At 39.8% G+C, this 27,201-nt stretch overlaps 1 protein-coding gene across 20 annotated transcripts in view; it reads left to right on the forward strand.

Annotated features, from left to right (window-relative positions):
- Positions 1 to 27,201, forward strand: part of ADGRL3 (adhesion G protein-coupled receptor L3) — a 540,567-nt gene that overhangs the window by 106,460 nt on the left and 406,906 nt on the right. For all 20 annotated transcript variants that reach the window (XM_087716492.1, XM_087716493.1, XM_087716494.1 and 17 more), the window contains exon 2: positions 6,547 to 6,612. The gene's annotated coding sequence lies outside the window, so the exon portion shown is untranslated. The remainder of the gene's footprint in view (positions 1 to 6,546; positions 6,613 to 27,201) is intronic.

Raw genomic sequence — 27,201 nt, forward strand, 5'->3', positions numbered from 1 at the left:
CAACTTTACTCACTGACTGCCTAGAGGCCAGCCTGGTGTCATCCAACAAAATCGCCCGTCACTCAGCAAGAGACAAAACCATCTCTCAAGTCTTAAACTGGGTGTGGAGGGGATGGCCCAAGGGGCCGGTTGGGTCTGAGTTCAAATTGTTTGTAAATAAGTAAAATGTGTTATCTGTATAATGGGGGTGTCTTCTGTGGGGAAACAGGGTGATTGTTCCACCCAAACTGCGAGTTGCAGTATTAGAGGCCTTGCACGTAGGGCATCTGGGAATTGTCTGGATTAAATCTTCAGCAAGGAGTTACATGTGGTGATCTAACATGGATGGGAAGATAGACGAGTGGGTGGCAACCTGCTCACTGTGCCAGGAGTCCAGACTTCCCCCAGAGGCATCCGCTAAGGAATGGGAATGGTTCAGTCACCCTGGTCCAGGGTGCACATTGACTTTGCTGGCCCAGTGCATGGCCAGGTCTTTATGATAGTTGTGGATGCCTACTCGAAGTGGTTAGAGGTAGTCCTCATGACTGCCACCATGGCAGATGCGGTCATCAAGGCACTACAGAGACTTTTCTCCACACATGGCCTGCCTGACATCTTAGTCTCGGACAATGGGCCCAAATTCACAGCCCTCCTATTTGAGACTTATTTAGCCACCCAGGGAATCAGACATGCCCTGGTCACACCCTTCCATCCAGCCAGTAATGGACAGGCAGAGAGAATGGTGCAATCTGCAAAAGAAGCCCTATCCAGGATGCGGCCAGGAGATTGGCAAACACAGGTAGACCAATTCCTCCTCTACCGACACATCACTCCAAGTGCAACCACTGGCAGAACCCCCGATGAGCTTCTGATGGATCACTGGCTAAGATCGCCCTTAGACCGGCTACACCCAAATTATTCTGCTGAACTACCAACGGATTCGACCAGCAGAATTAGGACATTTAGCCTATGGGATCGAGTTTATGCCAACAACTACACTGGGGGGGGGGGGCTCTCTGGATTCCTGCCACAATTGCAGAAATCACCGGACCTCGCTCTTACAAATTGGAGCTTGAGGACAGGAGAATTTGGAGACGGCATATTGACCAACTCTGAGGCCGCCTCGCCCAATCCATCCTTAGGCATCCAGAGGTAACTCCTGCATGTGTTAGCCAGAGTCCTACCCAAAAGGAGCAAACATTCACTCCTTCCACAGACCACTCAAGCCCGAAGGTACCGGGTTACTTATCTGGTGAAGTTGCAGGACTGCAGCGAGTCCCGAGCGAACCGTCTCTAGAAACTCCAGCTATGCCCTGTGGAAAGTTCCAGGTGAAGCCAGAGAGGCAACAGATCCAACCGACCTGACCGAAGTCCCAGCACCAACTGAATTGCGCAGGTCGGAGAGAGTCTGTAGAAAATCTGCCTACCTGCATGAGTACGTTACCAGCCAGATCAGCCCATCTAAGAGGGGAGGGGTGTTATATACTGACAATGTGGTATACTTGTTACTGCTGCTGCATTCTGAACTGTTGAATAAAGCATTTGAGTGCATGAAGAACACCGAATCTTCCTTCTGTCTGCTGTTTGCTTGCCTGCAATCTATGTGCCTTTCTGCCCTGCTGATTTTCAATATCAGAAATTGGAAGACAAAAGTTTTGAGAGAAAGTTTACAGGGGGTAAGAACTGATGTGTGTATGTGCATTCATAATCCATGGGCCTCTATTGCTGTGATGGAAAGTGCATTTGGAGAAGGAGTGGAGAGGAATCCAAGCTATCTATTAGGTGTAAGCAAATAAAGGATTGGATCCGGTTGAATTTCATTGTGTTGTCTTTAGGCTTGGGCCCAATATTGTTGTTTGGATGAAAGTGGGTTGAACACATTCCAGCTCTATTATAAGTAGTTTGGGAATGGAAAAAAGATTCTTTTTAACGGGTGTTGGCACTTAGGTGACTTTCGTTGGCCTTGAAAAATTTAAGCAGGATAATATCTGATTAGTGTTTAGTTGGGAGACCACCAGGAAATCACCATTACTAGGTTACATGAACTCAAACATATATTCTGAAAGCAGTCATGAACCATTTTTCTGTTGCTGGCAAGAAACAACATGGAAACAACCTAACCTGAATAAGATTTAGCTTTCACCTTTTTAAAGCTCCACTGAAGATGAACATGGCTCCTCATTAATCCATGTCTGAACTAAGTTGGAATTTCTATGATTATAAGAGCTTTATAGAAGAAGAAAAAGGGTCCAATGGAGTCCAGAAATACCATCTACTAGGATTCATCTGGTCACCTAAATTAAGAAGTTGAAGTACTGTTAAGTACATTGCAGTGAAAACTCTGTAAATTAACATGCAATTGCTCTGTCAACTTGAGAAGAAATTTATTCTAACCCTTTTCCATAACAAAGTTCTCTTAAATTAAAAAAATATATATACTTTATATTACCATTTGATAAAAGTGTATTTGTTTTGAGGTGAACCCAAAGGGATAACTGTCAGAACAAGCTTTTAAATTCTTTGTGTATCCATAAAAGCACCCCCTAAAAGCAGTTAAGCCTTTGAAGAAAGAAGAGGTGGAATTAGAGCAAGAATTGCTAAGGGCAATGCAGCACTGGAAGAGCTCCAAGTAATTCTAAGTTTAGGGAAATGAGCTGTTATTTTAAATTATTTATTTATCTTTGTACTTAATGTTTTTATAATGTTCAGTTGACAAAAGTCTGTATCTTGAAATAGAAGCAATTATATGCAACTGTTATTATAGCTTAAGTTTTTAAGAATCCCCTCCCCCCAAAAAAATATTGACAGAAACTAAAATCTTTATTTTGTGTGCAAGGTTCTGCTGCCTTATTTGTTCTACACAAAGGGTGCTACTGGTTAACTGTGCAGAAGGGCATCTCATAAAATTGTGAAAGAAAACTGGCATCATCTTTCTCACTAACAAAATCCTATGGCTTTGTACATTGGCAATTCTTAGTCAAGCATTTTTCATTGAAAACTGCAGTACTCCACCTTGAAGATTCTTCAGTCCAATGAATTATGAGTTTTTACATTTTTGTTATTGAGAATAGATGAAATATGGGAAAAAGGGATTTTTTAAATGAAATACTGGACAAAGTGTTAAGTTTTTGAAATTGTTTTTGATTTATGGACGTGTTTATGGAAGGTGGAGAGAGTTAGCTTTTATATATCTTCTTTTTTTCTTTTTTTCTTTTTACTATTTCTTTGCATTCCCTTTTTCTTAAATTTATTTTTTATATTTTCCTTAGTTTGTATTAGTTTAATTATCTTTGCACTTGTAGACTTGAATGAAATTATTTTTTAAAAAGAGACAGACCTTTATTCTGAGCTGTCTTCTGCCTTTTCTGTGTATTTTCCCAAAGGATCAGGTGATCAAGGTCATTCATTTGCAAATGTAATGGTGGAGGTGTCAAGGATTTGTATCATTTCTGCATAGCAGTTCAGCTAACTATAGAATTATCTATAGTATTGGGAACCTTGATATTCCCAATATCACAAGGATTATAACTGCCAGCCCTTCAGTGTAAATTAGATCAGGAAATCAGTCCCACATGAATACTGGAACTCTGCCTTATCATTGTAGAGTAGACTATAATAAACCAATTTTGAAATGATTCTCTTTCTTTCCTCTTACATGACTCGCTTTAATATAAAAGGAGAGAAAGAGAAATTTGATCCCCGCCCAAGTGTCCATTCAGGTTAACCTGAAGTTTACGTAAGTCCTTCAGCCATTGGAGAGCAAATGATCCAGTCCCACTCCATCCCTCCAGAGACCCGGTAGACCAATCCTACCATCAGCTTCTGGAGGGCAGCCAGCCGCAATCACACTGACAGAAAACTCAGAAGTTACTCTTACTCCATGAATGAAAGCAAATATGTGTGTTCCAGGATAATGTTGCAGGATCACATCTAGGTCGGTCACTTAGGACCAGAGATTTAGTCTTCCAAGCTTTTGAATTCATGTTGGAGCCCATCCTCAAGAAACTTCTCTCTACTTCTCTCTTCTGTCTACAATTCTGGTAGACAGAAGTTAAATCCTGGTGACCAATCCAAATTGATCACTCTTGCTCCCACTGCTTTTTGCCCTTGGTCATTCTGTTTCTCTGTTTAGGTAAGGAAATATACTTGAAACAATGTTCCAATAGATTACAGATTGTCTGTTAGAGATAAGAGATAGATCATAGGTAACATCTCCCATGTCTGCCATGGTTATTAGAATACCTTCTAATCTCTGCTGAAAGCTGAAATAAATGAAATCAATTATCAACCCATAAACGGCTTATTTGGCGGTGGTCCTTTTAAGATAATCTATGCAGTTCAGGGAGAGCCAGGCTGGTGCAGTGGTTAAGGTACCAAGCTAGAAACTGGGAGGTTGTGAGTTCTTCTTCCACTTTAAGCACCAAGCCAGTGCCCTTCTCTCAACCCTAGGAAAAGGTCAAATGCAAACAACTTCTGCAAAATCTTGGCAAGAAAACTGCAGTCAAGACTGACTTGAAGGCACAATAAATAAAAATAAATGCAGTTCTTGGAGTAAGATTTAGAAAAACAGAGCTCCATTTATTTATATTTTTGCACGAGGAAGACCCCAAATGCTATAACCTTTTTCTTTTTCAGGAGAATGGAACAAAGATTTATGAGAATTGCCATTCATAAATGTCAGTGCAGTGCTGCAGAAATTGCTGAAGGAAGCCTTAGAAGCAAAGCGAAACAGTGCAGCTCCTTTGTGTCTCTTTTAGAAATGGAGAAAGAGGGAACCTGCTTTGTTTGTATCTATTTTGATGGTATTTGAATAAATCAGCTTCCAATTAAATCACTCCATCCGATTTTTTTCCAGCCTTGTTTTCTTTCAGGATTAAATGCCTCTGAATGTCAGCAATTTGAGAACAACTGGGTGCATTCTGAAAAGTCTAGTTGGGCTTTATACCTAACTTCTTATCTTATACCAATCCAGCCTCATGTAGCATGTTAATAGTAATGTGGCATGTCCAATGGTTCCAAGTAATATACCCCATAACAAACAGAACTCCAAGGCAAGTAGATTCCTTAAAGAACAGTTTATTGGCACGGATTGGTGAAAATGAACTCTAAAGCTTCCCGCTTTTTTCACCTAATTAAAAGTTGTCCCCCCCTTTCCCAACCCATCAGTCACATGGCCCAATCAAGGTGCTGTCTGGTTGCTTGGAAACTTCACTCCTCTTCAGCCACTTGTGGGAATGTCCTTGGTTCTCAGGGGAAACTATTTTGTTTTGGCTACAAACTCCCAACTATCTCTATTCCCCCCTCCCTATCCCTCATCACCAGTGTGGCAACGCTGAAGCCTCCAAGATGGCCTCAGGCAGGCCAGCTTCAGAATTGACAGTCAGAAGAGCATAATATGGGCTGAGTGTATTTCTTTCTCATGAAATTCTTCCTCATTAGGTCAAAATGGCCCTAATATTGATATTATTAATCTTTTAAAAAAAAAAATCAAAGGAATAAGTTTTGAAATATTTCCCAGATATCATTTCTACTGTGGGGTAGACTTCTCTCCTGAATTTGATTTTTGCTTTTGAAATAGTGGCACGTTTAAAGAGCTATCGTATGACATATTCAATTTAGTCCCAATGAAAGAACTTCGATAATGTGAGATACCTATTGAGAATCACAATTAAGTTTCAAACAGCTATTTTAAAAAAATAAAAATAAACTGTTTTGAGGATAGTAAAGAAGATTAAACAAAGGGAAGATGTATTATACAGGTTTTGCCTTTAACACTCCAGCAAGATGCTGCAAGATACTTTTCCTGTCTTCCATTTCTTAATTCTAAAAGGCATATGGAGCATGTACTAGAGACTGTTCTATTCTAGCATTCTATTAGTGTACTAAAGTTTCTTGGAAGACACAGGAATGTACCATTCATCTGCTTTGCCAGAGATGAGGGTTATCTGGAAGCAAAAGGGCAATTTTACAGATCATTTCACCCATCCCATTTGATGATATGGTTGGTCTGACTCAGCTTAAATATTAACTTTCATGGGTATGTTGCAGATGAGAGGTGATTAGAGATGTCCAGAACAAATAGGTGAACATATTTTGTTATTTAAGTTTACCTTTGGCTTTCTGTATAACTTTGGAACAGGTACATTTTGCTGATTTGACTGTTGTACAAGATAAATAATGGGATTTTTTAATACAGCTTTTCAATTAATGGCATCAGTGCCAGCAAATATTCATGTACAAATGGTAGATTTGATTCAGAGTTATTTCTTGCATTATAACTATCTAGCCATTTAGTTGGTAAGTTTGATTTATTTGACCCATTCTGAATTTTATGTGAAAAGACATATATTTCATAATACTTCTATTATGGTGTATACAAGTCTCTAAGAAAAACAATTCTGAAATACAATTGCCGCATAAAGCTTTAAAGATAAACAGTGCGAGTAAACTGGGAATAATTGTTTCAAGTGTTCTACATGCAAGGTTGAAGGCTTGTCTATAATTGTGAGAATTTATTGGAGGCCCTTGTATGTAAGCATAATTTTTTATTTTCTCCTTTTCCTTCAGAAATGCTGAATTTGATACCCTGCAGAAAAGATATATGGATTTCGAGCAGCTAAAGAACTAATACAGGTACATTACATTATATATTATAGCTGGACTTAAATATGGTATACACAATAGCTACTAGTACTGCAAAATGTTTTGGAATGGCATAAATTTAATGAAATTTTACTATACATTGAGAACTTTACAGGCAACCTCTGCACCTGCGGAGGAGGTGAGCTGTGTATCTTCTGCATTTCTTGATAGATCTGTTGGTGAGCAGCTCAAAGGACACATGTTTTGGGAGGTGCTATAGGAGAAGCTGCGAGGGCTATGAAGCAAAGCAAAATGAAGCAGCATGGTCATTTAACTTTGTTCTTGTAACTGAAAAGGCTGTTTTGCAGTGTTTCACTCATTGCAGGTGGCGCAGTGGTTAAATGCAGCACTGCAGGCTACTGCTAGATCAGCAGGTCAGCGGTTCAAATCTCACCGGCTCAGGGTTGACTCAGCCTTCCATCCTTCCGAGGTGGGTAAAATGAGGACCCAGATTGTTGGGGGCAATATGCTGACTCTCTGTAAACCGCTTAGAGAGGCCTGAAAGGCCTATGAAGCGGTATATAAGTCTACTGCTATTGCTATTGCTATTGCACTTACTTGTTTTGCATTGCACAACCTGCTGCTGTTCACATTTTCTATACTTAGCCTATAGATTTGACAACAGTGTGCCATGATTTATTATACAATGTGTGCCTGGTGCTCGCTGATTGGATTGAACTTCTCAATTATCTATTTTCTGTTTGGTTCCAATGTCCATTTTGTGGTATCTAAGTGTAGCATCTATGTTCATATTCTTTGAAGCTGTCCTTTTTCAGGTTTCAAACTCACACACACTCAGTTGCTAAATGAAAATAGAAATTTACTCAAGGCTAAGTAGATAATAGCAGGCAAGGAAAATCATAAAAGTCTCTGGGAAGGAAAGTTTGCTTGCATAGCATCACTTTCAGTAGGGATACCACAGAACAGAAGTCAAATCTATTCCAAAATTCAGAGATCCAAGTCAGCCAGTCCAAAGGTCAGGGCTTCAGGAATCACAAGCAGAATCATAGAAACAACAAGCCAGAACAAAAGATCAGAGGGTTGTTTCCAACAGAGGAACATGAGTCAGGATTGCTTCTAAAATCAGGCTGCAGCCAGGTAACTTTAATTAGGTTAATTGTTCTCTCGCTTGGCACTCATTGAGTGCCTTCATTCTGCTTTCTACTCTAAACCAAGGGTATGGGGTCTAATCATCCGATCACTCCAGCTTTTCTGATGGTACCTGTGTTTGAGCAGCCTCCTGACTTAGTGCCCCCTAAGGTTGATACTCCACAGGGTCAGGTGGAGCAGCTTTTTCAGAATCAGAGTCTGAGTCCTGGGCCATGACAGAAGTGGAGTTAGGCAATTAACAACACATTTGCAACATAAAATTTTTATTAATCTCTTGAACTAATGCATTTATCTATTCCTGTAATTTCAAGTTTCTTTATTTTTCCACTTTTCACATTCCAGCTACACATATCCTTTCTTGATGCTGCATTGAGACCTCTTATCATTTATTTAATTCATTTTGTGCATCTAAACAGAAGTATGTATTCTTGTTTAATTTTTATATCCATTAATTTTGCTATCTTTTTATTGATTTATTGCTGAGCAGTGTTCTCTTTTTATCATTGCCTCATATTCTTTCATACAATCATAGGTCTTGAACAGAATATCATGTAATCATCATAGTTGAAGTGACCCAGTGTGTCTACCTAAGTTCACTTATTCCTGAAACATCCAGTTTAACACAGTTAAATTATGTTTGTCCCCATGTTCATGCTTCTCACTTTCCACTTTCCAATTGCATGTTTTCTCATAAATTAAATTCTTCTTTTTGGTTTTTGTTCCACCAATGATGAGACTTCCTTGAAAATTGGGTGACCATTTCCAGATCTACTTGTGAGGATTCTACACTTCCTCAGTAAGAATACTCCCTGACCGGGACTGCTTTCATCATCTGGGAGAAAAGTTTAGTTTTTAAGTATTTTGCAGTAAGAACCATAATGAGTAAAACAAAAGCTGAGTCAGTACCTTGTGCTTGGTCATTTTCTCTGTATTAAGAAATATAGATAGCAAACTAACTCGAGGCTTCATTATCAAATAGTGTCAGATGATTTTTCTCATATGCTTTAAAATATTGCAGTCAAAAGCCATTACTGAGCATTGCAACCAAATATCTGCAAATTTATTTATATTTCCACCCATGCAGGCTACAGGGCTTGCAATTTATGTAGTGTAATCTCAGTAGATCTCTGTCCTTACTTTAATTTCTATTCTCTTTAACCTCCTCAGAGAAATTGACAATTGCTAATTATCATCAGAAAACTATTTGCAAGAACCATAATTAATGTAGCTAACTTTCTCCTAGCAAGATCTAAACTATCTGCACCAGATTCAGTCCATGGGTGTTAGATTCATATGAACCAATTCTCATGGAAATTAACTCAAGAGCATTGCGGTATTATTATTTTTTTGCGTTAGAATATTTTTAAAAAAATGAATAGTGGGATACCATGGAGTTGTGCTTGGTTTTACAACATATCAAAAATATTTATCAGTTCCCAGAGGAGCTCTGTATGTGGCATTGATTGACTTCAAAACAGCTTTTGATTTTATTTCTAGACAACAACTGAAGAACAAATTGGAGATTGCTGCTGGCACTTATTAAAACATTGCATGATAACATCTATGTTCAAATCAGATTGACAGCCAAGGTCAGCTCTCTGCTGTGGTGCCTACATCCAAGGGTGTTTAACAAGACTGTATTTTAGCCCTTTGCTATTCAGTGTTTTATATCAATGATATGGTGGAAAAATGCAGAAATCTGAAAAATCACCTGCCATTTAGCTATTACCTCAATTTTTCCCCTTGGATTGAGAAGAGCATCAGGATCAGTTGCCTCCCACTGCATGTATACTTATCTGTTTGTTAAATATGAGAAAAATAGTATTTTTAAAGAGCTTTCCAAGATTTAAATATAAATAGCAAAATAATGGAAACATGATTGAATAGATTTTTTTTCCCGTGCTAGACGCAACTGGAGGGCCAAAATTCAGTCATTAAAAGAAGTGGTAAAAAGGAAGGTGGACAATATGTTAAAGTAAAAAGAATGGTAGTCAACATCTTAGACTTTTTTCGTATCAAAATTAAAAATCTTTGAGGCCAAAGTAAATAGCATTGCTTTCAAATATCTGCTTAGAAGGACATAGAGCCGTTAGATGCTGTTTAATTAAACACATTTTATTTCTGCAATATTTTCCAAATCCAGTTGTTCAGACATCAGTGGCATCAATGAACACTTGAGTGTACATGATATATGTTAATGTATCTGTTGGCTTAATAATACATTCCTTTTGACTGCTCTGATAAATTCCAGTGTTTCTGGTGGGAATCACTTATTTGCACTTAAAGGTATTGTAGGCTTTCACGTAATATGCCAAACTCAGTGGGTTTTGAATAGGACAAACTATTATTTAAGCAATTCTCCAAAGTAATTTCAGTTAAGCACATCTTCCTTTAATTGAAACCAGTGAAAATGGATGTATTTGCCCATTATTTGTTTAATATTACATGCCAGAATACCAGAACAGCTTTTACACTGGCCTGTAATAGCCTTCCATCTGCTCTTTAAGATGGCAGGCATAGCATCTCTCTCCACATGGTAAATGGAAACTACACCGCACCCATTATAAATCATATCAAATTGCTGGTCTTGTTGTACGGTCTTTTCCTGTGTAAGATTGAGATTGTTTTGGCAACATTTTGGCAAGGTCTCACTCGCCATCCTCAGGTTGGTGTTTTTGGCTGGAGCTGCTTTAAGCCAAAAACACCAGCCTGAGGATGGCGAATGAGACCTCGCTGAAACGTTGCCAAGACAATCTCAATCTTACATGGGAAAAGACCCAAATACAACAAGACCAAGACCAGCATACCTGCACCCGTCAAAATCTACAAAAACATATGTATGTATGTATGTATGTATGTATGTATGTATGTATGTATGTATGTAATGTAATGTAATGTAATGTAATGTAATGTAATGTAATGTAATGTAATGTAATGTAATATGTTAGTGCAGCCTAGGATTTCATATATTATATGCAATTCTAGGCTGCATTAATAGAGAGATAGAATTAAGATTACATGAAGCCTTACTACATCTTTATCATGCCTTGGTAAGGCCACACTTGGAATATGGCATCCAGCTTTCGTCATTACAATATAAAGATGTTGAGATTCTGGAAAGAGTGCAGAGAAGAAAGATGATTATGGCTCTGAAAGTTAAAACACATGAAACAGTTGCTCATGGGTATTTCTAGTCAAGTGAAAAGAAAAACTAGGGGTGACATGATAGTAGTGTTCCAATATTTGAGGGGCTTCCACAAAGAAGAGGAGATCACACTATTTTCCAAATCACCAATAGGCAGCACAAGAAGCAATACGCATAGTACCAAATACCCATCATGCCAAATTTCTTGATTTCCTAGAAAAGATTAATAAAAGTTTAGCTGCAGAATTTTCAAAATTGTTTACAGTGCTAAGGATAAATTATACAAATGACACTTTATAATACTATTTTAACTGTATTGCTATTGATATTTTTGTCTGTTAAATCTGTGCACCAAATTTAATCTGGTGATTAAGAAGTTTATCTAGTTCAAGATTCAAACATGCAGCCCATTGCCTGCAACGTGATCCTCCAAGACCTCCAAGCGATTTTCTTCATCCTGGAACAGTCACTCTGTGAGATCTGCAAGTGCTTCTCAGCAAAGCCAGGGCTCTGAGATCCTGTAGATATGACAGCTGTGCCATTGGAAACTCTCCAGAAAAAGAACTGGCTTCAAACTTTGGCCTACCCCACCCAATCTCCCAACAACAGCAGGATAGATGGATGGATGGATAGATGGGTTACGCTTTTCCTAATGAGCATGTCACCCTCCAGGGATCCTTGCTGCTCTCAAAATCTGAGGCAGACTCTGTTTCTGAGGCAGTGCTGGCCCTATCAAGGCAGAGACAGTAGGGAGTCTGACCAGGGAAACTAGGCCAAGAGGCTGTGGCTGTGACTGTGGCTGCCTAAAAGAAGAAAGAATGAAACAGCCAAGGAGGAGAGGTTCAGAAGCAGCCCCTGTGCAGTGCTGTTCCTTTACCAAGCAAAGAATCAGAGCATCAATGAGTGAGCAAACAACCATAAGTCTCTCTGTTAGGCAAAGGTAAAAAGGAAGGAGTCTATATGAACCAAAGAAAGAGAAGGGAAAGTAGATGAGCAACACATTCAGGAACTGAAAGATGTTTTTGCTTAGAAAACAGAAACAGATTGGAGCATCTCTTAGTAGGATGAGTTTCCTATATTATAGCATCCTAGATATAATCTGAAAAAATACTGCATATTAATTCAGTAACAAAATATTGATGTTTTGCTTTATGAAATATGGTGCCAACTCAGTGGCCAAAATAAATGGCTATTTTGCATCTTTGCTTTGTAAATAGCTGCTTCATATAAGTTTTTTAAAATATTTAATTTATGTAATAAATTCTGCACCAATATATGAAAAGGCTTCAGTGTCTCTGCCTTCAGGCTAATAATCTTGGCTTCCTGCAGCACTTATAATTTTGAGAGCCCTGATTTTAATGGAAACACATATGACTATCCTGTGCTTCTAGGAATCCCAGTTTGGCTGTTAACACCATATAAATATACGCTGCAACTGAATAATTGTAGATACAGCAACAATAGATTCTTATGGAGTTAAAAACAATAAATCTGTGGTTTCCAGCATGAAGCCCGTAAGGCTGTGCAAAGCTTCAAAGGAGTGCTTTGCTTCAATGAAACTTCAAACAAAGAACTCCTTAGATGCTTCTTCTAAGAAGCCTCTGAAGAGCAGAGTGACTGGCTGAGTTGCTTCACTTCATGTTGCATGTTTAGTACCCAGAAGAGGCATTTGTTCATAGATAGAGAACTGGATGAAGCATCTTCACATGCAAAGCATATTCAAAAACTTTTCTTCTGTCTATTGTAGGCATGTCAGAGGAAAAAAAAACAATACTAATGCTTTGTTGAATGCATTGCCTTTTGTCTTAATGATTGTTTGGGATTGACTTAGTTTACTACTATGGGTGCTTATTGGGGCTCAAGAACCGAATTAAGGACAGTCCAGGAATTTCTCCATATTATGTCAAAATAATTGAGTCACAATTTTTCCAAGCTATGCCTGAAGAGTCAGAAATTCAATCTGGGATATTCTGCAGACAAAGCAGAAGTTCTAGTAATGTCCTGTGTTTTAGAGAAATGATGGGTGGGCATTTTGTAGAGTAGCAATGGAATCTATGCCGAGTTTCTTTTGCAGTAAGGATGGAGACATTCACAATTAATGAGAGCAAGACATTATGGAAATATACTAGTTTATAATCATCTTGTGAAATGTAAGGAGGGAGGAGGTAGATCTTCACCTGGAGGAAATGTGTTTCAAAGCAGGGGAGATTAAGAAGGTTTGCCACCTGCCCACTCTCTATTGTACTTTCCCCAAGAAGGAACCCAGGAGAGCCTCTTGAGATGTTTCACTTAGAGGACCAGATGTAATTTTGGCAAGATGGTTCCTGATTGATCCCCTTGTGATAACTTTTATAAGTGATAATCACCAAAGCCCACATAGCTGTACAAAATCAGAGAAGCAAAAATGAGCCCACAGATCAAAATAAGTTATATTTAGTGCTAGTCTGGGTTGCAAAGTGTAATAAAAAAATTCCAGTGTTCTCTCACTGTGTGTGGTGGGAAAGTTCGAGGCCTTTCTGGAAGCATCCTCTTAGTAATCTCGAGTTAGATCTTCTCTGCTGTATGTAATTTTGCATGCTAGAAATGGCTGGCTTGAAATGGCTTCTGATCCAACTGGCACTGAGCATGACTAGTTGGTATTTTTGCAGGCAATAATACTCCCTTTCTTTTCTGTGTTGCTGGCTGTCAAATTCTCCCTTCCATGCACGTGTCTCCTACTTTCTACTTCCAGCACCACTTCCTGATTCTTACCTACATCTTACAAACTATTAAGCCCAAAGGAAAAAGTTGCAGTTAAATTTCTATTAGCTAATACATGTCCTAACTAACAACTGGTCTGGGTGTTGCCTTTAAATATACAGATAGACTTCTGTTAGCAACTTTAGTGATCGTTTGCAGTTTATGATGGTGATGAAAATGTAACTTTGCAACGAACCCTCACATTTAGAACTTTTACAGGTCTGTAAAAAGGAAAAGAAAAGTTAGACCCCACTTTCATTTCCCTAGAAGTAAATACAGGTAGTCCTCGACTTACAACTATTCATTTAATGGCTATTCCAAATTACAACGGCACTGAAAAAAGTGACTTACGACTGGTTTTCACCATTTCAGCATCCCCATGGTCACATGAACAGAATTTGAGCAACTGGCATGTATTTATGATGGTTGCATTTATGTCCTGGGTCATATGATTACTATTTGTAGCCTTCCCAGCCAGCTTCTGACAATCAAAGTCAATGATGAGCTGAGCCGAAGTGGCGCTGTGGTTAGAGTACAGTATTGCAGGCTACTTCAGCTGACTGCTAGCTGCAGGTCGGCAGTTCAAATCTCACCAGGCTCAAGGTTGACTCAGTCTTCAATCCTTCTGAGGTGGGTAAAATCAGGACCCAGATTGTTGGGGTCAATATGCTGACTCTGTAAACCACTTAGAGAGGGCTGTAAAAGCACTATGAAGTGATGTCTAAGTGCTATTGTTTTGCTATGATGGAAGCCAAATCGCTTAATAACCTCATGATTCACTTAACAATTGCTGTGATTCACTTAGCAACTGTGGCAAAAAGATTGTAAAATGGGGCACAATTCACTTAACAATTGTCTTGCTTAACAACAGAAATGTTGGGCTCAGTTGAGGTCATAAATTGAGGACTACCTGTAATAAATCATCAGAAATCTGGACAAGAGTGATAGGACTGGAATAATTCCCACTTTTGCTAATGTCCCAAATTTTTCATATTGGGAATAACAACAATCTGATTATTTATATGCATTGACTTAAAGAAACACAGAAAAAATCCCATATTTAAAAGTAACAGTTCAGTTAAAAACATTATAAACTCTTTTCTTTTACAATATTTTTTTGGGATAGACATCCTAATGCCCAATTACACCAACACTTTGATTTCTAAACTATGTTTCATGAAACTGTAATCATTTCCAGCAGAGAAAGTTTTAAAAAAAAAGAATTGTGAACTTGGTTCTCCAGATAGAATGCATATCCATTATTGCCTGTACTAAATAGGACATACTATTTACTCATTGTCTAAAAAACATTGAAAAACAGAAAAAAAGCCTTTTTTACAAAACAAAACTGATGGAAAAAGTAAATGTTTTCCCCCAGAACTCAGTTACTAAGAGACACTACTACCGTATATACTCAGCTAAATAGCTCCAGTTTTTAAAAAGAAACTAGGATTCGGGGAATTATGGCTCAGCAAAGAGGCAACTGTCTCTCCTGTTCCCCCAAGGATGGGCTCATGCATAGATCGCTGGCAATATTACAGGCTTCTGGCGTATTCGAATATACCAGGCATGTTAACAATGGCTGGGTGAATTGCGGAAGCCATCTGTTTTTCTAGGAGTTTGGCAGAATCTGCATCTATGTCATTTTCTAGTTAAGAGGAGATTCTCCCTTAGTTAAACATTTTCTTGTTTGGGGGATTGGCTCAGTTTGTATGAATTCTGAGAGATTCCTACCCATACTTAAAATGAGAAATTTTAAATGCTAAAATCTAAAGCCTCTGGGCAAATAAAGAAATAGAGAATTGTGATTTCAGGATCACCATATTATTTGGGGCATTCTGAGCCTAGAAACTATGTAGCTAGGAAAAATCATATCCAGTGTTCTCACTTTAGGCCAAAACACCCCACCTATTTCCAAGAATTTTACATCATGGTTAGGACAACATGAATCTGTCCTAGCCAAAAAGAAATTCTTGTTTTGAATGGCTGTTTTGATTTTTCTCGATGAAGCAGTTCATTTAATTGTTTTCTAATTCATGTTTGGCTCGAGTCTTTATTTTTTAAACAGACAATCCTCCAACTTTGGCCAATAAAAGAACTGGAAAAGTTTCCAACCAGGCTGCCTGCTTTGGCTAGGTTTCATGGTGTGAGAAATAGGACTGGTGAGAGTATAATGCAGTTATTGGCAGTTACAATTCCAGGCTGAGAAGAATAATTTTGCATTCTGCTGATACGGACAGTGTGTGTGTGTGAGAGAGAGGGAGGGAGGGAGGGAGGGAGGGAGGGAGGGAGGGAGAGAGAGAGAGAGAGAGAGAGAGAGAGAGAGAGAGAGAGAGAGAGAGAGAGAGAGAGAGAGAGAGAGAGAGAGAGAGAGAGAGAGAGAGAGAGAGAGAGAGATGGGGAGGTTAGAGAAGAAACTTTGCACTTGCTTTGTGTATTTTTCTTTGGCAGAGTGACAGTTGGAAATTCAAAGGAAATGTTCTTGAAGGGTAATCGAAGGCTTGCCAAGATGCTTGGTCTGACTCTGGGGAGCAGTGACAGGGAAGCCAAATTGATGATGTTGGTGATGATGATGAGAATTCATTAAACTTGTATGCTGCCCAAAACTCAACAATGAAATTGCAATGAAATCAATAACAGAAAGAAAGCTAAAAGATGGCAAGTATGATGAAGTGATGGTCTTCCTCTCATTCCCAGAGTCTGATGAGGAACCAGGTCTTCTCACTTCTTCCAGACAATACATGTGCATCTTAGGTTGTGTCATTTAATGGGCTGAAATTTAATTTTTGCAATTTTTTCACATATTCTAAAAATATGTGTTTTACACCAAGAATTAAAATCTTCTGTTATTTTTGGAATTGTACAATGTTTAGCTTGATAGGGTAAATCCACGTCTGATCATTAGAGCCGTGTGTTAACATATGTAGAATCTCCTCCTTCAAGCTTTTGTCAATGTCTTCCTTCTTCATGAAATACACCAGATTATTTGCAATCACTTGGGTGAAACAGTGAAGATATCTTCCACCTGGGTCACTGCACACAGAATTATCTTCTTTTTTTTGGGATGGTACTGGGGAATTGCTAGTCTGAATTGTTATGCTGGGGAATTGCTGGTCTGAAGAGTTATGATATTTATGTAGTTATTCACCAAACACATCTAAATTATTAGGTTTGAAATGCAAAGCCTGTGCAGACTACAGGCCACTGGCCAGAGAAAGCGGGAGATTTGCTGTTGCTTGAAGACTATCTTGAAATGAAATCAGCTGGAATCAATATGGCTTCTGACCTCCAGAAAGCAGGCTCTTACTCTGTTTCCATTATCCATGTTCCTTTTGGGAGTTTTATAAGTGCTTCTAGTTTTTAAAAACTCCCTCTGGGCCCAGGAATCTCAAATTCTGTGGTGCCGTGCAACCTAAAATGAATGAACTTACATATACCCCAACCCACTCCACCCCACCATAAAGTGTTATTACTCTTTGGACAGGAAAGGAAAATTCTTGGCAGATTTCTGGTGAGTACATATGCATTTAATCAGAGCCCCATGACAAGGCTGGCTGAAGATACTACAGGAGCACATCCTTAGACATATGCCCTGACATGAATGGTTCTGCCACCTAGGGAGGGAAGGACCTGGTGTGGAATAATAGCAGTATTCCAATGTCTAACAGAGAGTCACAAAAAAGAGGAGGTCAACCTATTCTTCAAAGCACCTGGAGGTAGAACAAAAAGGAATGGGTGGAAACTAATTAAGGAGAGAAGCATCCTAATATTAAGGAGAAATTTCCTGGCAGTTAGAACAATTAATCAGTGGAACAACTTGCCTCCAGGTGTGGTAAATGTTCCAACCCTGGAAGTTTTTAAGAAGAAATGGACAACCATTTGTCTGAAGTGATATAGAGTAGTGATGGCAAACCTTTTAGACACCAAGTGCCCAAACTGCATGCATGCATGTCTAAACTGAAAGGTGTGCACATGCGAATGTGTGCATATGCAAACGTGTGTACATGAATGTGCACCTGCATGGAAATGCATGTGCACATCCGTGGACATGTGCCCTTGCACAGTAGTGACTCAAAGACCAGCTGGCAGGGCATCCCAACATTGGCAGTGCGGCAAGGGGTAAGATCTTTTTCTTTCGTGAGCTTCTGTTTCGTCGTTTGGAGGGAAACACAAGCTCACAAAAGAAACGCCAGAGATCTGACCTGGGATGACAGCATGTGTGCCAGCAGAGAGGGGTCTGTGTACCACCTCTGGCAAACGTGCCATAGGTTCGCCATCACAGGTATAGGGGGGTTGAATTAGAAAACCTCCAAGGTCCCTTGCAACTCTGTTATTCTGTTATCTTTTGCATTCCCGGCTGTGTTTTCTGGATTTACAAGAGATGCAACACCCATTGTTTCCAGCATTTCCCACCCTTTTCTGAAATGGCCATTCCCTTATACTCAACTAATGTCTACCGAGGAAGAAAACCCCAAATTGTGTGTTGGGCACAGAGATCCAGTCTTCAGAGCCACAACCCTCCTTTATCCAACCCAACGTCAATATTTTAATACATAATTCTCTAGTTACACAATCTATACCTGCAGTCTTACTGTTTTTTCAATATTCTTGTAGCATTTACTATGGCATCTTTTCATCAATTTTCTTGGATGCTAACATTTATAACCTTTGACTCTATTCCACTCTGATATATCTTTATTATTCCCCTTAGATGTTTAAAATACTACTTTTCCTCACTTCAATTTCACCGTATCATTTTATTTTTTGTAATAAAGAAACAACTTCCTTCCTGCTTCTTTCATCTTCCCTCATATACCAGATAATTATTTTTTCCATTTCATTAATTAATTAATTTATACTTTCTACCACTTACTTTTCCTACTTCCCAAGTTATAATCTTCCATATGCTGTGGACAATGCCAGCACACTGATAATGACCTCCACCATCTAACACAGACAGATTTGGCCAAAATAAGTTTTCCCATAATGTTTTTAGTAAAATATAAAAAGTATAGGTTGGGTTATTTACAGTCTTTCCTGCTAATATTATGGACGATCCTAGAGTTTTGTCATATATTGCCTAGTATGTCACAAGTGTAACCAAACCCTGGTTTTACTCCAAGCATGCTCATGGCAACTGGCATTTTTAATCTAAAACTACCTAGCAAGCTGCTGCTCACATCCCACAAACTCGGAGGCAAGGTATATGAAGTACACTGACATGTTCTCAGAATAGCTCTCTATATAGTACATATACACAAACACATAGACATAGTTTTTAAAGAGAGTATTTCCTAGAACTTTATTTAAAGGTGAATAAAGACACCATTAAATAGATTAATAAAGATCAGAAAATGTACTATATATGATTGGGAGAGAGGGGGAGTTGCTTATTTCTTTTATTTCCTACCATTGCTATTATTTCTTCCATGGAGATATTATTTCTTGCTCATGGGGATAAGAATAGCTTTAGCAGAGGAGTTCTAGTAAATGGAGAAAAAATAGTCATAGAACTCTGTAATTTTTGGTGAAGCTAAGCTGCTCTGCGGTAAAACAAAGAAACAACTAGTATAATACTTAGTTTGTATAAACATTGCAAGTTTTAATAATAGATAGTAATGAGTATTTCATTATTTAAAATCTTGGATTCTATGTTATTTGGTTTTTCTTATTGGGTTTATGTAATGTGGCCCATAACTAAGTTCATTGGATGGCTTACAAACAAATATAACAATACATTATGAAGCAATACAAAACCAGGAGGCAGAAAGCATGGCTTCTATTATATTTATGGTTGGCAGCATGCTGAATCACTGTCCAGTTGTCTCTCCCATAGAGATGCTTGAGGAAAATATTTTCTCTGGATTATTTTCTTAACCAGTCTCCGGCCAAAGTCTACAAATTTGGGCCCATTCTCTTCTGTTTTTGGGGTGTTATCCTGCAGAGTCCTCAGATTTTTAACTCAATTACTTTCTAATATTCCATTGAGTTAGGAAAAAACCCTAAAAATTAGAGTACAGTTGGAATCAAAAGTTAAACAAAAAGTAAAACAGCTGTTCATTCAATCTGAGGGCATCAACATTGCAACTCAACGAAACCAACTGTAGACAGATCATTGGTGGGTTTCAAATTTTTTTAGAGCCTATTCTGTAGATGTGGCCTGTTTTGTGGGAGTGGCTCGGCGATCATGTGAACAGGTGGGAGTGGCTTGGTTGTGTGACCGAGTGGGCATGGCCAAGTTGAAAAATGTAGTGAAACTCACTTAACAACGCTCTTGCTTAGCAACCAACATTTTGGACTCAATTGTGATCATAAGTTCCCTCCCTCCATTCCTTCCTTCCTTCCTTCCTTCCTTCCTTCCTTCCTTCCTTCCTCCTTCCTTCTTTCTTGTGTGTGTCTCTCTCTCCAACTTTCTTTCTTTCTCTTCTTTCTCTTTCTAATTCTTTCTCTCTCTCTCTCTCTCTCTCTATCTATCTATCTCTATCTCTCTATCTTTGTCTCTCTCTCTCTCTCTCTCTCTCTCTCTCTCACACACACACACACACACACACACACACACACCATTTCCTTCATGTCTGCCACTGACAGCTCTTAAAGAGAAGGAAGTGTAAGGACTCCTGCCTTGGGAAGGCATTAGAATAGATTACCTCCATATTCCCTCTATGTTCTCTGACCCATTTAGTCCCATTCACTTTAAAGTTGGTTGCAAACTCCACTCACCCTGCATGTGCCCAGGTCCCACTCAAGGAGGCGAGTTGTGGGGCGGGGAAAAGGAGGGAGTCTGTGGCTCCACGTCTCTCAATCTGCTTACCCGCCTCGGTTCTGCGCATCCGGCACAACCGGCTTTGCCTTTCTTTGGTGGGCGGATGGGTGGTGGCTGCACTGGGAAGGCGGCTGTCATCTGCCCTGGCCATAGGAGCAGCCGATGCTCGGGCCAGCCAAGATCGGCAGGACTTGGCTCCCCTCACGCCCCGACTCTAGGTGCCAAACCTTGGGTCCTGCCCCCGTGGGCTTCAGGCGCCGGACGAGGTTGCGCAAGCACCTGCTGCCCTGCCTGGCTCCCGTGACAGAGGATAACAGAAGAAGCTCTAACTGACAGCGTGTCCACTGGTTATAGTAGGAAATAAAACGGAGTAAAAGTTCTCACTGTAGGTTCTGCGGGCAGGAGGTGCTGCTGCTGATTTTGAGGACCCAGATTGTTGTTGGGGGCAATATGCTGACTCTGTAAACCGCTTAGAGAGGGCTGAAAGCCCTATGAAGTGGTATATAAGTCTAACTGTTATTGCTATTGCTATATTGAGCCGAAATTCAAGGCATTAGCTTAGTGCACTTTTCAATAAATAATCTTGCTAATAGACCAAGTCTACTAGCCAACACTGATAATAAAATATGCTGATTTAATCATTCAAGACAAGGGGCTAGATAAAACGAGGTGGAGCTTTGAGTGGGATAATCAAAATAATGTGAGTTAACTGTAGCTAAGGTAATCCAAACAACAGTACCTAAGCGTATTTTTCCCATGGACCTAAAGAGCTACTTTTACTTTTTATGTCTAAAATAGAAGAGAGAAAAGGATGTCAATCAGCACCCTATAGTTGAGTATAGAAAGCCGCACAGAAGAAACTATTTGGCACAGAAAATGAAAGTAATATCTGCATTTTCTCTAATGCACATTTGAAGCCCTGGTTTTGTCATGTTCAAGGGAACATCTATAAGGAAACTGATGAATGCATCTGAAGTTCCTTGGAGATATTTTAAAAGATTTCTTAGAAACAAATCCTACCATAGCAATTCAAGGCAAAAAGTGAGGCAGACCACTTTCTCTGCCATGCATGTCCTGGAGGAAATGAGGTTACTTGCATCTCTGGTGCTCCAATTTCCTTTTCTATAAAGAGCATACCATTGCTAATCTCAGTGAAGGAAATTAGCAATTACATCCATAAATCGTTGAGTAACTGGCCATGATGATGCTGAGTGAGAATACCTATATGCAAATCAAGTATGCAATCATTGGAGCTCTTTATGCCCTAATCCTGATACTAAAAAGAAATCAAAGTGTTATATTTACTCTCTTGTTACTTAATTTTTATATATTCTACTAATTTTTTTCTGTTTGAAAAGCCATTTTTAAAATCTGAATTTCACCTTGTAATCCAGTATTTGTCAACCTTGACAGATGTATGGGTTTCAACATACATGCTGGCTGAGAAATTCTGGAAGCTGAAGTTTATACATCTTCAAATTGTCAAGGTTGAGAAACACTGCTCTGACTTTATGGAATAATACTGTATCTGTCCTACTTTATTTTGATGACCCCTTCATTCTGACCCGTAGACACAAGCCAATGTTCAATGGACCTTCCAGTTTGTAGTAATATATTGACATGATGAAAAATTAGAAATTAAATGAAAGTGTTTTCATTTGTTAAGCAGTGTGTCAACTCCCACCAAAACTTGAAAATTTCAAATTGAACAGATTAAACTATTTAAATATTTAGGAAAGTATTCCTGCTTTGAAGTAACAAACTTTAAAAAATGATAGCCAGTACCCAGAAGGCTTCCAGGCTTTAGATAAATTTTCTGGATACAATAACTTTGTTCTTGCAGCAATCAAATTATTTTGAGTAAGGTCCCAAATCTCTTTCTGTATGAAGCAGTTTTAGAATTAAAAAATATAGAAGCAACTCAGTCAACTTTTATTAAAACTATGCTTCATGTTTCTTGATCCATGGTAAGCATACTTCTACAGTTAAAACTGGGCTGCGTTTTTGTGGATATTTAAATGAGCATAACTAAAGCTAATTTCTTGGAAGGGAATCTGTCCTTGCCCATAGGTTTATCTCCTAGAGAGTCTCAGTACAATTCCTGCTAACATTTGGATTGAGGAAAGTCATGGTAGGCACTTTGATTTGGGTCTTAACCAGTGACACATTCACAGTCATTATTATGAAGGCCTAATTATTTTTCAGCCAAACTCTCAATTTTTCACTTAATAAAACTTAATGTTTTATTCTCCAGTGGGTTGGAAGGGAGTCTAACAATGTCCCATAGTTGAAATACCTCTTGCCATATTTGGATGAAGCCACTAAGACAATTCTGCAGGCTTTCTTGCATTGCACCACATAAACATATTTGGCAATGCAAGTTAATATTTCTCATCCATACCAAAGACAGACTGATCTAAAATTGAAATCTATTGTGATTTTTATGAAAGTTACCAAATTCTGATTAATTTAATTGCTTTTAGAAGATGCTGGATTTCAATTATTCTTAGATTGAATAGTCTAGCTAGATTTTCAGTTAATGTTTGTTACAAAATACTGTCATTTTAATTTGTTAATTTCTTATTTTGTTTTATTAATGTATAGTATATAATTGCTTTCTTTTTGGTTTTCAGCTGTAAATCAAGTAAATATGCTTGGATAGGGGTGCAGAAAGGAGAGAGGAATATGCAGAAATTTCTGTCAGTGCCAGGCTCCTCACTTCTAATTACGTTTTATCATTTTGGGAGAAAAATTGGTAATATTAGAAGGGGATGATACCTGTACATTTTCTTTTTCCTGAGATGCTGGAAGTGTGTCTCATAGACTGCACTACCAAGGACATAATAGGATTGGGGGGGGAGGGGGTGACAGGCAGTTGTTACAAATTTACAGTGGGCAACTTGCTATTTATTCTGATATTCCTTGTAGAATTTACAGAATTCAGCCTTCTTGGGGGCAGCCCTAACTGATTTAGCATTGTTTGGATGTTCTTTGTAAATGTTATACATTTACTAGCCATAATTTATCATTTTGAAGGTCATACTTAACCTTAACAATGTGAGAAGCCCTGTAATAATAGGCTTTCTTATATTCAGTAGTAATATTGCAATCTGTTAATGTCTAGGCCCTAAGGAATATACCCAGATGGTTGGGAAAGTACCAACTTTATCTGAATAAACTCACTGGACATCCCGCAGGAATACTATACTTCAAGCCAACTAATAGAAAAGGATCTCTCTGGGTATTTTCAGCTTTTGAAATGATTGGAGGTTTTTCCCTAGTATTCTCTTAATTTTTAGTCTTGGCCTGTCTGATCAAGTTTGAGATACATTTACGTTTATACATACATATGCATTTAATTTACATTAATTAGCAATCTCACACCTGTAATTCTGAAAGGGTATTTGTTTCCAAGCCCCACATGAATGAAGATAGCTGAGAATGCTGTGCCAGAAGGCAAAGTTATGTAAGAGCACTCTTCCAGAATAATGCCGCTTTTGGAGAGCAAGTTCCCATAAGCAATAATTAGCTCTCAGTAGAAATTCTGAAGATACAGAAATAAAAGCAGTTGTGCCCTCAGCCCCTACTTTATTTTATGTATTTTACTTCATGTATTTATTTGTATCCCACCTTTATTATTTTTGCGAACAACTGAAGGCAGCTAACATGTCCAATACATCTTCCTCTTCCTATTTTCTCCACAGCAAGAACCCTCTGAGGTGAGTTGGGCTGAGAGAGAAGGCAATATTTGAATTCACAGTCTCCTGTTTTCTAACCTGGTGCCTAACCTGCTAGACCAAATTGGCACTGATCACTTCTGTGTAACATCTATATGAAGCCACTGGGTGAGGTCATCTGTAGTTATGGGATAAGGGAACATTAGTATGCTGATGATACCCAATTATACATCTCTTCTCCTTGTGAAGTTAGCAATGCAGTTGACATCCTGCATTGGTTTCGGTTTTCTTCTCAGTTCAATGCAAGATGCTGGTTATGACCTCTGAAGCCATACATGGCATTGGCTGCGTTATTGAGGAAACTTCCTCTCCCAAATCATATCTACATGGCCTATCAATTTCGGTTCCACCACAAAACCGCGATGTCCTTATCCGCGCCGACATAAGTGCGGAGGCAAATCCGCGGCGTCCGAAGCGCTAAGAAAAAAACGACCCTACCGCCACGATAACAGCGCGGTGACAGAAGGGCGTTCTACATGCTTCGTTCTTTGCCTCCAAAGGTAGCCCTCCTCCTCCAGCTGACAGCGGCAGCGGGCACGGGGCAAAGCGGGCTGCCCAGCAGCAGCAGCCCGCGGGAAGGGTCCAGCTCAGCCGCAGGGGGCAGCAGGAAGTGGAGGAGGACGTGGTAGCGGCGGCGGCTGAGGCTCTCCTGGGCCGGCGAAGCGGGCTTGCCTGGCAGAGGCAGGCTGCCCTCTTCTTCCTCAACAACATCTCCTTGGACGGGCGGCCTCCACCGCCGGCGCCTCCCCCGGAGGAAGAGGCAGGGCGGGCGGGCGGCGGCGGCTGAGGCTCTCCCAGGGCCGGCGAAGCAGGTTGCCCGGTGGCGGCGGCCACCCATCCAAGGAGATGTTGTTGAGGAAGAAGAGGGCGGCCTGCCTCTGCCGGGCAAGCCCGCTTCGCCGGCCCCGGGAGAGCCTCAGCCGCCGCCGCCGCTGCATCCTCCTCCGCCGTCGGCGGCCCTGCTCGGGCCCCCCGCGGGCTTCCTGCTGTCCCCCGTGGCTGTGCTGGACCCTTCCCGCAGGCTGCTGCTGCCGCTGTCAGCTGGAGGAGGAGGAGGGCTACCTTTGGAGGCAAAGAACGAAGCATGTAGAATGCCCTTCTGTCACCGCGCTGTTGTCCCCGCGGTGATGACGCGCGGTGATGACGTCGCAACTTTAGTGACGCGATTTAATCTCCGCTATTTTGCGTAGCGCAGTTTTGTCGTGCCACGATCAATTTCAACAGAAAGGACATTATGGGTCTTGTCCATGAATGAATGTCCTCTAATGTGACGCAGGAAGACAGCCTTTTTCTACTATGGCATCCATCTTCTAAAGCACAATTCCAATTTTATGTGTTTATTTATGTTTATTTCATTTGTCAATAAATGCAAGCGTTATTACAGTCAAAGACCAACACAGAACATCTTCCCTTTAAGGTCAGAATGGCCCTGATCTTACTGGTCATCTGGAAGGACCTGAACAGAATGCTTTGCTATTTCACCTGGAAATCTGATACAGTGGTGGTGTAGAGCCTGCAAAATGACTGTATTGTTAGTGATATTGATTAGACCCTCCTACAGATTATTATTTTGTTCTGATTATTTTGGTTATTTAATTTTTAATATTCTAATCCAGCAAGAGTCATGTATGTGACATGAACGGTTATATAAATAGAATAAATAAATGTACAAATAAATAAATAAAACCTATGAGTAGGAGCAGAATGTTGTGGGGGAGGGAGGAGAAACAGGAGAATCACAACACTGTGCGTGACCCGTCAAAAGCGCGGACGGCAAAAGTGCGATCGACAAAATCGTGCCTTTGACGTCATCACAGTGCGACGAAAAAGATCGAAAAATTCAAATAAAAATTAATAAAAATTAAATTAAAGCAAGCCGATTCACATAAAGGTAAGGGTTAGGTTTAGGGTTAGGTTTAGGGTTAGGTTAAAAGGTTAGGGTTAGGTTTAGGGTTAGGTTTAGGGTTAGGTTAAGAGTTAGGTTTAGGGTTAGGTTTAGGGTTAGGTTTGGGGGGCTTAGGGTAAGGTTTTCGCTTTATTTTTACATTTTTTGAACTTTTTCGTCGCGCTGTGATGACGTCACAGCGCGCTTTTGTCGAGCGCGATTTTGTCCTACGCGCTTTTGTGGTGGAACCACACTGTGGCCATGGATTTATCTCTCAATTTCTTTAAAAAAAAATTTTTTTAAGAATTTATCTGTTAGTTCCACTGCTGCAGGATTTCTTTACTGTTTGTAATATTTCAAACTACAAAATGCCCCTTCTTTATACACCAGTGGAAATAAAACTTTTAAGATACAAATTAAGTAAAACTATCCGAGTAACCCTCTACGGTGATATTCCTACTGCTGTCATAGATGTAGGGTGTGTGTGTGTGTGTGTGTGTGTGTGTGTGTGTGTGTGTGTGTGTTGGCCCAGCAAGTGCCGTTGGAGCTGCCACCAGACTCCGACAGCGAGGGGCCCTCTGAGTCGGTTCTGGAGGATGTGGAGGACCCTGGACAGGGTTCCGACTCCGAGCAGGGGGCAGAGAGGCTGGTTGGCCACCAGGAGGCACCTGAGCCTTGGACCAGTGGGGAGGAGACAAGGAAGAGTGAGCTGTAGGCCAGTAGTGAGTTGTTCCTGGATGCACGCCATTGAAGAGCTACTAGGCGTCAGGAACAATTACGCAATTACAGGAGACAATTGTACTCAGCTGGTGGTCATTAGGCTCCTCTACAGACTATAAAAAGCTACTTGAGCGCATGCCCCTCTTTGCAGAAGTCAACGCAGGATTGAATGTCGGAGGACGTTACTGTGAGCTTGGCAGGCTGGATGGCTGCCAAGCCTTATCTGTGTTTATTGCTGCCTGAGAGTTGCTGCCAAGGTCCTTATCTGTTTGTTAAGCTTGGCTTTCAGCCACCGAGATTTTGGTTTCTTGCTATTAAAGTACATTCCAGTTAAGCTCGTCATTACTGGAAGGAGGAGGGGGTCAGAATATATATATCAGAAAAACCAACCACTTAATAATGTTAAAAAATGCATGGAGTATCTACTTTACAGAACTTAACCTTACAGAGATAAAATATTTTAGAATATGTATCATAACCC

This window comes from Thamnophis sirtalis, unplaced genomic scaffold (genome assembly GCF_051295495.1).
Source record: "Thamnophis sirtalis isolate CommonGarterSnake01/CBP01778 unplaced genomic scaffold, rThaSir2_p1.2 scaffold_5, whole genome shotgun sequence".
Classification (NCBI taxonomy): Eukaryota; Metazoa; Chordata; class Lepidosauria; order Squamata; family Natricidae; genus Thamnophis; species Thamnophis sirtalis.